Source organism: Tamandua tetradactyla, chromosome 7, assembly GCF_023851605.1.
Source record: "Tamandua tetradactyla isolate mTamTet1 chromosome 7, mTamTet1.pri, whole genome shotgun sequence".
Classification (NCBI taxonomy): domain Eukaryota; kingdom Metazoa; phylum Chordata; class Mammalia; order Pilosa; family Myrmecophagidae; genus Tamandua; species Tamandua tetradactyla.
The window spans coordinates 152,329,896-152,343,126 of NC_135333.1; the positions used below are offsets into that span (position 1 = coordinate 152,329,896).

Genomic DNA, 13,231 nt, shown 5'->3' on the forward strand with positions numbered 1-13,231 from the left:
TTCAGCTCTTTCTGCTTAAACCATAAGAATTTATCTTCTTTCAGCAAGCAAGAATTCATTGAGAGTTTCTTTTATATTCCTGAGCCCGGGACCCAACAAAATAAATAAATACATGTGCTGTCTGCCTCACCCTCTCCCAAACAAAACAGACTGTTACACAGCTAGCTATAATACCCTTTTCCATTACAATCAATCAGTGCACCTACATAACACTATGGGAGCATAGAGAAGTAAGCTATGAATAAGAGATTGTTAAACCCATTTTAAAGAATGAGCAGAAGTTTTCCAAAAAGAGAAAGGAAAAAGAACTTTGTTTGAGAAGTCTGATATGATAAGAAATAAATGCGCATGACAAAAATAGTTAGACGTTTCATGTGACTCAGGCAGAATGTTCCCTGAGGGATTGCTTTGAACATAAGCTGTCAAGTCCTTAGCATTAGGCTGAAGAGTTTGGCTTCTTTTTATGGGTATAGGCTTCTCTCTTCTCCCCAACAAGCATGATTTCTGTGTTTTAGAAAGATCAATGGCCAGGTGGAAGATGGATTGGAGTAAGTAAGAAATGGAGAGAAAAAATGCAGAAGAATGATAGCAGGCTAGTGGAGTTTTGGAGTGGGAGCAAATGCTAAGCTCAGGTGGTGCCAGTAGAAATGGAGCGTGATAATGAGAACATTCTCTTCCTCTTAAGTTCTTTTCTGTTTGTCCCTGAGGAAAGAAACTAAGAAGGCAGCTGTTCTAGGTTGCTAGTTGCCAGAATGCAGCACACCAGAGACAGACTGGCTTTCGATAAAAGGGGATTTATTTAGTTAACATATAATTCTTCAGAGGAAAGGCAGCTAATGTTCAACTGAGGTTCTTTTTTACATGGGAAGGCATAAGGTGATCTCTGCTGGCCTTCTCTCCAGGCCTCTGGGTTCCAACAACTTGCCCCAGGGTGATTCTTTTCTACATCTCCAAAGGCCTGGACTGAGCTGTGAGTGCTGAGATGAGGTATGCTGAGCTGCTTGGATTGTGCTACTTTGAGTCTCTCATTTAAGCACCAGCCAATTAAATCAAATATCATTCATTGCAGCAGGCATGCCTCCTAGCTGACTGCAGATGTAATCAGCAACAGATGAGGTTCACATGCCATTTGCTCATATCCACAGCAATAGAATTAGGCACCTTCACCTGACCAAGTTGACACCTGAATCTAACTACCACATGTCCACCCCTTGTCAATTTGGCAACTACATGCATCACCTTAAACAATATTAAAGTGCAGAAAAATTCTTTTGTAGCTACGGACTTATGAATCTCAAAACAAGTTATCTAGTGTCAGTAGGCAAAGGAGTACATTCACAGGATATAGGTTTTCATTTCCATAGGGAGAAATTTGAAGTAACACAGGAATTACAAGACCCAAACAGTTCTGAAAACCTGCAGGGCAAACACCATTGGGTTTCAAAGTCTGAAAGTCATTTATCTTTCAGCTTTAGAAAGTGGCAGTCCTACCCTTTCCAAGAGTCTATGCAGTAGCCTGCCTCTTTCCGAATCAGCCTTGGGGGACATTGAGGAGATCACCTTTTTCTCGGGTCCACCCTCTCCAGGCATCAGGGCCACACCTGGGCTCACTGCCATTTCTGGGGCACATGCTCAACCTCTCCATGTGGTGGCAACCAGGCTCTCCCCAGTCCCCAAGGAGTATGCTGTACCTTTTCCAAGGCCTGAGGCAGCACAACTCTTCCGCTGCAACGAGGTGGGAGACTCATCCTCTCCATGTATATGGGTGGGTCCACTCTCCTGGCCAAGGTTTCTTGGCTTCAGACCCGAGCTTCCATGCTTCTCACTCTGCAAACTCCAATTTGTCCCTTTTATGTCCCCCTTTGTCCAGATTGGCAGTGGTTTCATTTACACCAGCAGTTTCTTCAAGCACTCCAGTACTTCTCCATCATTCTCTTCACAGTTCCTCCAAAATCTTCCCCTTATCCATTCAAAAAACTGGTTCGACATGCCTTGTGTTTGCAAACTGCAGCAGCACCCCACTCCTGGTACCAAATCTGTTCTAATTTGCTAGCTACTGGAATGCAACACACCAGAGATGGGTTGGCATTCAATAAAAGGGGATTTATTTAGTTAATGTATAGTTCTTCAGAGGAAAGGTAGCTAACTTTCAACTGAGATTCTTTTATACATGGGAAGGCACAGGGTGATCTCTGCTGGCCTTCTCTCCAGGCCTCTGAGTTCCAACAACTTGCCCCAGGGTGATTCCTTTCTGCATCTCCAAAGGCCTGGGCTGAGCTGTGAGTGCTGAGATGAGTGCTACATTGAGCTCTCTCATTTAAGCACCAGCTAATTAAATCAAATGTCATTCATTGCAGCAGTCACACCTTCTATCTGACTGCAGATGTAACCAACAACAGATGAGGTTCACATGCCATTGGCTCATGTCCACAGCAGTAGAACTAGGCGCCTTCACCTGGCCAAGTTGTCACCTGAACCTAATTACCAAAGCAGCCAAAGAGAAACGAATATGTATAAAATAAAGATGGAAGCCCTAACACAAAGTTGGTCCTGCTTGCTGGGTGAGGAGTGTGCTGGTTTGAAAGGATGTATGTCCCCTAGAAAAGCTGTGTTTTAATCAAAATCCCATTTGTAAAGGCAGAATAATCCCTATTCAATACTGTATGTTTGAATCTGTAATTGGATCATCTCCCTGGAAATGTAACCCAATCAAGAGTGGTTGTTAAGCTGGATTAGGGGAGATGTGTCTCCACCCATTTGGGTGGGTCTTGCTTGGTTTACTGGAGTCCTGTAAAAGAGGAAACATTTTGGAGAATGAGAGTTTCAGAGAGAGCAGAGCAGAATGACCGAGCCTTGAGAAGCAGAGTCCACCAGCCAGTGACCTTTGGAGATGAAGAAGGAAAATACCTCCCAGGGAGCTTCATGAAACAGGAAGCCAAGAGAAGAAGCTAGCAGACGACACCATGTTCATTATGTGCCCTTCCATATGAGAAAGGAACCTTGACCATGTTCGCCATGTGCCTTTCCAGGTGAGAGAGAAACCCTGAACTTCATCGGCCTTCTTGAATGAAGGTATCTTTCCCTGGATGCCTTAGATTGGACATTTCTATAGACTTGTTTTAATTAGGGACATTTTCTCGGCCTTAGAACTGTAAACTAGCAACTTATTAAATTCCCCTTTTTGAAAGCCATTCCATTTTGGTATATTGCATTCTGGCAGCTAGCAAACTAGAACAGAGGGGTTGCATCCTCACATACAGAGTGGTCCAGGACTCCCCCATACATTACGGTAAGACATTCCTATGGATTCTGCAGTCCCCTCTGCAGCCCACATTCAGATGTTCAGATTTCTGCCATCACCCTGTTATCCCTCTGAAACGGAACCTTATGTCAAAGAGTCCCTGTTTTGTGTAAAAGATATTTTCCTCTTCTTTTTTGAAAACAGTTATCTAGATTCTAGTCTTCAGAGAGTGATTCAATTAAGGAAACACCAGGCCATGCAGTCAATTTAGGGGATGTTTTGAGATGGCTGGGCTCTGTGGCCTTACCTTTGAAATACCATCATGTGGGTGACAGCACTTACAAAACTCACTCTGTTCAAATATTAAGAACAGGCTAGACACTGAAAAGAAAATGGAAATAACTAATAAACTTACAAAAATGTTTCTAACCTCTTCCAAAAAGCTAATGAACTCATGTCATTAACCTCATTAGTAATCAGGAACAAAGAAATTAAGGACAGAATAAGACAGTTTTATAACTTTCTTTTCAGCAAAAGTTAAGAGTCAGCCCATACTGTTTATATTCACAGTATGGCATAATGAGACTCTTCCTATATGTTCATGCTAATGCATTTTGATACAACAGTTTTGAAGAGAAATTTGATAACTGGTCAAGTTGAAGATTCCCTATATTCCAGCTCCTCTGCTCCTGAAAACTCTCACGTATGTACATATAAAGATATGTACAGGAATATTCAAGGCAGCACTGTTTTAAGGAGTCTATCATAAATAGTCATTCAGTGAAATCATATTCAAGGAGCTAGAGCTCCTTATATCACATGGATTAATCTCAAAACCAAAATGTTGAACAAAAGAAGTCAAGTTCCAGATGGGTGCTTCCAGGATGATAACAAATCTATAAAATTAAGACTTAATAAATAACATTATACATTTGTTATGGATACACAAAAATGAAACTGTAAAACCTGCACTGGAATGATAAATACCAATTTCAGGATAGTGGTTACCTTGGGGAGTGTTCAGGAAAAGGACAGTGGGAGACAGTTGGAAGCTTCAGTTGTATTTATAAAGTTTTATTTGTTAGGTAGATACGCAGTGTTTATTATATTCTCTGAAGTTTTTGTATGCCTTAACTATTTATAATAAAGGAAAAACTGCATTTGGTTTTAGTCATGTATGCATTCATTTATTTGGTTTATCACCCATCAGTCCATTCAGCTGTTCATTCATTTCTTTTTTACTGTGAAAAAAATTTTAATATTATTACAGTAATGATGACAGCTTAAACTAAGGTGGGAGAAAGGGCCAGGGTTTAATTAGAGAAGAGGACAAATTTAAGTGAAATTTGGGAGTGAAGTTTCCCAGATTTGACAATTGGATTGATATGTATATTTGTGTGTATGGGGGAAGGCAAGAAATCAAGGCTAATTTATTCAGGTTTCTAGCTTGACATGGGACTGTCAAACATGCAAATGGGACAAAGCAATTTTGGGGCTGATGAGAGATAAGGTATCTAATTTTATCTCGGTACATTTTGCACTTTTTCCATAACCCTAACAGGTAATCTTAAAATGTTTAATTCATAAACTATTGAAGTTTTTATAAACTTTATTAAATGTTTATAAACTATTAAATGTTTACAAAATTCAGAGCACAAATAAATATGGCGATCCTTTACATTTATGCATAAATGCTCTTTTTAGTTAATATGTTTCTTGAAATACCTGCACTATTAATTTATAAGCATCTCAGTACAGTTACTGCTACATGAAATTCAACTGGGTAAGCACTTTAAATTGATACAGTTAAATGGCCATATGCAATCTTCATTAAGTTATTCTCTGAAAAGAGTGAGAATACATTAAGAACTTGAGGCTGAAAACTGATTTAAGTTTGTAAATTGTATTCAGAAGAGAATGTGGAGGTGGTTGTCTTGAGAATATCCTAAAAAGGTAGTGTATTAGAGATTAGAAAATTAATTTCTGGATAAGTCTAATTTCAGGCATTCTTAAAAGCTATTTAGCTCATACAATAATAAATATAAGATTGCATAGATAACTTCAGCAACATGAGTAGATCCTTTGAATAGAAGTAAATATATTTATCAATTCAACCTATTGGTCTATCAGTTCTGATCTTCATCTTTCCCATGGTTTCTCTTGCTTGTCGATTATCCTTCAATAAAGGGAAGCGATGGGGGCAAATGGGGGAATACAAATCTAGGGAGCCCACATGCTGTGTGGTTTTTAACTCCTGCCTAATTAGAAAATATCACCCGAGCCATACTTTTCCTTTTTCTGGTCCCCACCCAAGTCATCTGTTCAGAGTTCTACATTTTAATCCTTTTCCCAATAGGAATATGAATCCCCAATCCTAAATCCCCAAATGGTCTCTCATATTCCTCCCCCATAGGTTTCTCTCCAAGACCATATATTAGGCAAAGGCCAGGAAAATGTATACATAGAATACCTGGTGAGCTCAGCTGGGTTCCTTTCCATGCTGAAAGAATAAGCCGAAGACTGCAGTGAAATAACAATAAAGACAGAATTCCTTAGAGGTTTGAAAAAAAGATATCATTTTGCTGCCTCAGTGTGGCTGCGACTAAGCCCTTTTGATGTAAAGCATGTGTCCTCTTCAAGGAGAACAAGAGATGTCTGGTTCTCCTTTTAAGTCTGTGCAGTAGTAGGTGGTGTCATTTGTTGTACCATACCACAAGCTCCATGTTCCTGGGCTAAAGCTACGTCTGCCTATGGTAACATGCTGAAAATTTCATCAGCTGTCTTTAATAATAATAACAAAAAAAGAAAAGTGTGTGTGAAGAAAGACATCAGCAGTTGTGGTTGGGTTATTTTTTCCCAGCCCATGATTGACACAACTGGCAGAGAACAATGTCACCAACAAATAATCAAACAGTCACCTGCCATTCTTGCATTTTGGTTAAATAACTAGAATGTCTTTAAGTCTGATTAGAAATCTTTTTATGCTCCTGGTTGTTAGAAGCCTTTTCCTACCTCTCTTTCTATCTGTTAACTGTAATTATTAATGGCTTCTTGTAATAAAATTGCTGTGGTAGTTGGAATCAGTTATCAACTTGGCCAGGTGAAGGCACCTAGTTCTGTTGCTGTGGACATGAGCCAATGGCATGTGAACCTCATCTGTTGCTGTTTACATCTGTAGTCAGCTAGGAGGTGTGCCTGCTGCAATGAATGATATTTGATTTAATTGGCTGGTGCTTAAATGAGAGACTCAATGTGGCACAGCCCATGCAGCTCAGCATACCTCATCTTAGCACTCTCAGCTCAGGCCTTTGGAGATGCAGAAAGAAATCACCCCGGGGGCAAGTTGTTGGAACCCAGAGGCCTGGAGAGAAGGCCAGCAGAGATCACCCTGTGCCTTCCCACTTAAGAAAGAACCTCACTTGAAAGGTAGCTGCATTTCCTCTGAAGAACTAACAAAATAAATCCCCTTTTATTAAAAGCCAATCCATCTCTGGTGTGTTGCATTCCAGCAGTTTAACTAGAACAATCACATTTGAATGTTTATCGACTGAAATACTTGCATGGCCAAAAGAAGAATTCTACTTTTAAGGACGTTAGATGTTTGATCTGACAAACTAAGTTCTTTATATTTAACCTGTTATAGGCAGTTTCATCACAAAAGCCATCAAATGATATAATCTGTGATTTGGAAATGATCTCTAGAATAACTCTGCTCGAATTTCAATGACTATGCAAAGCATCTTGGGATTTTGTTAAAATTCAGATTCTGATTCAATAGGTGGGGCCAGGAATTCTGCATTTCTGTCAAGCTCCCAAGTGGTGTCGCTGTGTGAACCACACTTGGTCTATAAGAGCTAGAAGTCCTGAAGACATTGAATCCAGCAGGCATCTGTTAAGCTATACTAGCCTTCTCGGGAGGGGAGACATGAGCGACTTAGAAGATAAAGCCCCTATCCTTGAAGAGAATAAAAAACCATATAAGAAGAAGCAGGGTCTATATCTAGTTTTATTTATAAGTGTTTAACAATTGCATGAGGTAATACCTATTGAAATAATTGTTGAGACTTTGCAAGTAGTTACGTAAGGCCATGATACTCATAAGCCAACAGTGATGCTTCGCTTTTGTTCTGAAAGTTTTAAATATAATTATTTTAGCTGTTTTTACTTTTATTTCTTCTAATGATTACCTCTAATTAATACACTTTTACTGCTAGTCTTAGTTTTTCATCTTTAGATAGTATCTATTTATTGATTTTCTGCTAGGTAGGTGAAAAATTAGCTCATTTAACACTACCAGTTTCTACTCACACTATCCCAAAATAGTTATTATCACAGTTTTAGATCCTTTGTTGGTTATTTTACAAATATTTAAATAATATAATTGAATTTCTATTTCTAGTTTCACCAATTAGAGATGGAAGTTCTCTACTTAACATAAAATCCTACATTTGTTTAGTCAACTGAAGTAAAGAATTAAAGTTCCTAAAGAGACTATTTACCAAATTTCTATACTAAAGCTTCTTTAAAATGTTGATGCTTTCTATTAGGTTTTAAAATATGAGATCCTACCTAGGAGATATAATATATCAATGTTTTAATCTCCTTCTTAGCATAGTTTAGACAGTTCAAATCTTTTTAGGTAAATCACTTTGTCTAAGGCAGACCTTGAGTGTTTGGGCTGTGTAGAGAATTGGTTGCCATTAATGGATGAGTTTCTGTGGTATCATTCAGTGCATCTGCATTTTCGCTTCATTCCCAGATGTAGTCCTGGAGTCCTCTGACTGCTTATCTATCTCCTGGATCCTGTGCTTTCAGCTTTCTCATGCTTTCATTTTGTGCGTCTTCCCCTCCAGTAGTAGCCTTTGAAAAAAAAAAGTGCAGGGAGGTAAATTTCAGGGTTTTTTAGTACTTAAATGTATGTTTATTGCTCAATAGTTTGGTTTGATATGGCATTCTCATATAAAGCAATCTTCTCTCAGAAGTTCTCTGGAGAATAATCCTGCATCCTCCTCCTTGAACATGAGAGTAGGGCAAGGTGAGGAGATGCCTGCCTGTGCAGTCTGAGCAAGGAGGTAGGGAAGAAGTGCCTCTGTTTCATATGTGCAGTTTATCCCATCCTACCCCAAGCTCATCCCACCATCCATGCTACATGGTGCTACCAAGACTTAGGCCTTGCTCTGTCGCCACAGTCTGTTGGTCCCATTCTCTTTGGTATTTCCTCCACATGTCTATAGGCTGTACCTTCTTTCTTCCCCAGACTAAGGCAGTTGAAAGTCATTTGCTACTTTCCATTTTCTAAAATTTGCTGAAATTTCTTGTCTACTGATACCTACCTTTCCATATCCTGCCAATAGCGCTTCATACATTTTAATTCCTGATAGGATTGAGGTTCAGGACTTTATACTCTGTTAAATATTTTTAATGAGAGGAGTAAATCAAACTTTGATGGAAGTCCAAGATAAGGGTCAGAGGAAATGACAGGAGAGCATACAAAATAGGTGCAATGAGATGTGGTAAAAAAGTATGGAAGTATTCAGGGCAGCCTAAGAAGCTTTATCTGGAAAACTGGAGAAACTCTGACAAAGAGTAATGAGCATGGTCCCACAGTGTTCTAGTTTGCTAGCTGCCAGAATGCAATATACCAGGAACGGAATGGCTGTTAAAAAGGGGAATTTAATAAGTTGCTAGTTTACAGTTCTAAGGCCCAAGCTATTGTCCCAGTTAGAACAAGTCTATAGAAATGTCCAATCAGAGGCATCCAGGGAAAGATACCTTGTTTCAAGAAGGCGGGTGAAATTCAGGGTTTCTCTCTCGTCTGGAAAGGCACTGGCTTGTGGGCTCTCTGCTTCTCATGGCTATTTCATTCTTCCCTGGTCTCTCTGAATGTCCTTCATTCTCCAAATGTTTCCTCTTTTATAGGACTCCAGAAACTTATCAAGACCCACCCAAATGGATGGAGACATGTCACCTAATCTAATTTAGCAACCACTCTTGACTAAATCACATCATCCAGGGAGATTATCTGATTACAGTTTCAAACAAACAGTATTGAATAGGGATTATTCTACCTTAATGAAATGGGATTTTGGTTAAAACACAGCTTTTCTAGGGGACATGCATCCTTTCAAACCAGCACGCAGAATAAGGGAGCACTGATGTGTGTCGGAACCTTTGGATAGCTAGGTTAAGGAGTAGACTGTGTCTCAGTAAATGACACAGTGACTCAGTGGATATTTTGAGTACTTTGTTGAGAGTGATCCTATGCTATTTTTAAAATTGATCAGAAGCAAATAGAGAGCATATTCAGCTTAAATATCATCTCCTCAGAGTTTTTCCCTGATCAACTTACTATTTCTATTATATATCCATTCCTTGTCTGCTTTTCAAAGTGCAGGTTGCAATTATTTTATTGACTTGTTTGCTTTCTTGCCTTTTGTCTGTCTTACCAGAATATAAGTCTTATGAAAGCAGGTATTGTGTCTGTCTTCTTCACCAGGCTACCACATAGGAATGATTTAGTGAATACTTGGAAGGTAATGGAGCACATGAAAGTGGTCAGGTGTGAAGTGAATAAACCTGAAATAGAATAGTGGCTGGGGACATGGGATAGTGATTCAATTAAGGAGGATTGCTGGGATCTTGCTGTCAAGGCTGTCACACAGATGATGGACTTAGGGAGAGAGGTGGAAGAAAGGACAGTAAAACCAAAGAGATGTCTCCAAAGTGATCTCCCATGTAGAAGGCTGCATGGTTTTATAAGTTCATTTATGTATATTTTGATAGCTTTGGATAATCAATTCCACATTATGTAGCTACTGATGTTAAATTTTAGCATATCTGTATATAAATTTCATCAGTTTCCATTCACTGAAATAAGAAGCTACAGTGATTTCTTTTTTTACAGTTTTACAGAAGTATATTCAAACACCATAAATCCATCCAAAGTATATAATTAGTGGCTCACAGTATCAATCGCATAGGTGTGCACTTATCACCACAATCAATTTTAGGACATGTTCATTACTCAAAAAGAATACCCAAAACTTTCCATACACTGTATGGCCCCCTTTTATTGACACCTAGCATTGGTGTAGTACATTTGATAATGTTAATGAAAGAATATTAAAAGATTACTGTTAACTGTAGTCCATAGTTAGTAATAGGTGCATTTTCCCATATGTCACCTTATTAACTCTTTGTAATAGTGATGTACATTTGTTCTAGTTCATGAAAGAACATTTTTATATATGTATTATTAATCACAGCCATCATCCACAACCACTGCATGTTATACAGTCCCATATTTTAACCTCTAGCTTTCCTTCTAGTGACATACAAGACTCTGCTCTTCCCCTTTCAACCACAATCACATGCACAATTCAGTGCTATTAATTACAATCACAATAATATGCTCCCATCACCTCTATCCATCTCCAAACATTTAAATTCAATGTAGTTAAAAATTCTGCACACATTAAGCATCGGCTCTCTACCCCCATTCTATCTCCTTGTAACTTATATTCTAGATTTCATGCTTATGCATTTACATACTATAATTAGTTTGTATCATTGAAATCATACAATATTTGTCCTTTTGTGTCTGACTTATTTTACGTAACATAGTGTCCTCAGATTTCATCCATGTTGTTATGTGCTTCAGGACTTCATTCCTTCTTACTGCTGAATAATATTCCAATAAATGTATGTAACCATATGTTGTTTATTCATTCTTCAGTTGATGGACATTTGGGTTGTTTCCATCGTTGGGCAATTATATATAATGCCACTGTGGACATCAGTGTGAAAATGTCTGTTTGCATCCCTGCTTTCAGTTTTTCTGGGTATATACCTAATAATGGGATTAACAGATCCTATGGCAGTTCTATACTTGGCTTCCTGAGGAATCTCCAAACTGTCTTCCACAGTGGCTGTACCATTTTACATTCCCATCAGCGGTGGATATTTGTTCCTATTTCTCCACATCCTCTCTAGCATTTGTAGTTTGTTTTAATAGTGCCTATTCTAGCAGGTGTGAAATATCTCATCGTGGTTTTGATTTGCAGTTCCCTAATGGCTAGTGAAGTTGTACATCTTTTCTTGTGCTTTTTGGCCATTGGCATTTCCTCTTTAGAAAAAGGTCTGTTTGTATTTTCCAGTGGGTTGTTATTGTTGAGTTATAGAATTTCTTTTTGTATTCTGGATATAAAACCCCTTGTTAGATATGTGGTTTCCAAAGATTTTCTTCCACTGAGTCAGCTGCCTTTTCATCCTTTAGACAAAGTCATTTGAAACACAGAAGCCAGCCCATTTCTGAAATACTTCATTTTGGCAGCTTTAGCAAATTATCAGTCAGAAAGCATGAGTCCTCCAATTTCATTTTTCTTTTTCAAGATAGTTTTGGCTATTTGAGGCCCCCTACTCATCCAAATAAATTTGATAATTACCTTTTCTATTTCTGCAAAATAGGCTGTTGGTATTTTTTATTGGTATAGCATTTAATCCGCACAACAATTTGGGTAGAATTGGAGTCTTAAAAACATTTAGCCTTCTAATGTATGAACACAGAATGTCCTTCCATTTATTTGTCTTCTTTTGCTTCTTTTGCCAATTTTGCTGAAATAATTTATTAACATTTATTAAGTTTTACATAGATATTTCAGGAATTTCTGAATATAGCACCATATCATCTTCAAAATCGTGAAAGTTTTACTTTTCTTTGCAATTTAGATGCCTTTTATTTCTTTTTTTTTTTTGCCTAATTACTCTAGCTAGAACTTCTAGCACAAAAATGACTAACAGTGGTGACAGTGGGCATTATTGTCTTGTTCCCAATCTTAGAGGGAACACTTTCAGTCTCTTACCGTTGAGTTGATATTAGCTGTGGGTTTTTCACAATCGCTCTTTCTCTTTGTTTGCAAGCTGCTGGAATATGATATACCAGAATTTGAACAGCTTTTAAAAGGGGAATTTAATAAGTTACAAGTTTGCAGTTCTAAGCCTATAAAAATGTCCAAACTAAAGCATCCAAGGATAGGTATCTCAATTCAAGAAAGATCGATGGGTCAGGAACACCTCTGTCAGCTGGGCGGTTCATGTGTCTACCATCTGCTAGTCCTTGGCTCCTGGGTTCCATTGCTTTCAGCCTCTGTTCCTGTGGTGGTTCTTCACTTTGCTTCTCTGGGGCTGGCTTTCATCTCTTGGCTCCTCTGGACTCCCTTCAGGTTCTCTTAACATCTCCTGGTGGCATCTGCTGGGCTCCAAGCATCTCCAAATATCCATGTGTCTGTTCTCCAAGTGTCAGCATCTGTGTCAGCTCTGGTCTGAAGTTTCTGTTGGCTCTGTCATTTTCTGACTCTCACCAAAATGTTTCCTCTTTTAAAGGATTACAATAAACTAATCATGACCCAACTGGAATGGGTGGAGTCATATCTCCATCTAATCAGAAGGTTACACCCACGATTGGGCATGTCACAACTCCATGGAGATTATCTAAATAAAAATTTCCCACGTACAGTATTGAATTAGGATTAAACAAAATGGCTGCCCCACAAGATTGAATCAGGATTAAAACATGAATTTTTGAGGGCACATAATACTTTCAAATCAGCACACCCTTTATCATAATGAGGACGTTTTGTTTGATTCCTACCTTTCAAAGTGTTTTTATCAGGAAAGGATGCTGGATTTTGGGAAGTACCATTTCTTCATCAATTGAGATAATCACGTGTTTTTCCCTTTTTGTTTGTTAGTGTGGTGTACTACATCATTTGAGTTTCTTGTGTTGAACCACCCTTCATTTGTGGGATAAAATCTACTTGTTCATGGTGTATAATTTCTTTTAATATGCTGTTGGATTCAATTTGCAAGTGTTTTGTTGAATATCTTTACATTTATATTCATTATAGATATTGGTCAGTAATTTTTTTTTCTTGTAGTATCTTTATCAGGCATTGATATTCAGGTGATGTTGGCCTCAATGCTGGTTTGGAA

The 13,231-nt window shown here is 38.4% G+C and overlaps 1 protein-coding gene across 2 annotated transcripts in view; it reads left to right on the plus strand.

Moving 5' to 3' along the window:
* The window catches only part of TMTC2 (transmembrane O-mannosyltransferase targeting cadherins 2), a 478,556-nt gene that overhangs the window by 455,981 nt on the left and 9,344 nt on the right, over nucleotides 1–13,231 (plus strand). The window lies entirely within an intron of this gene.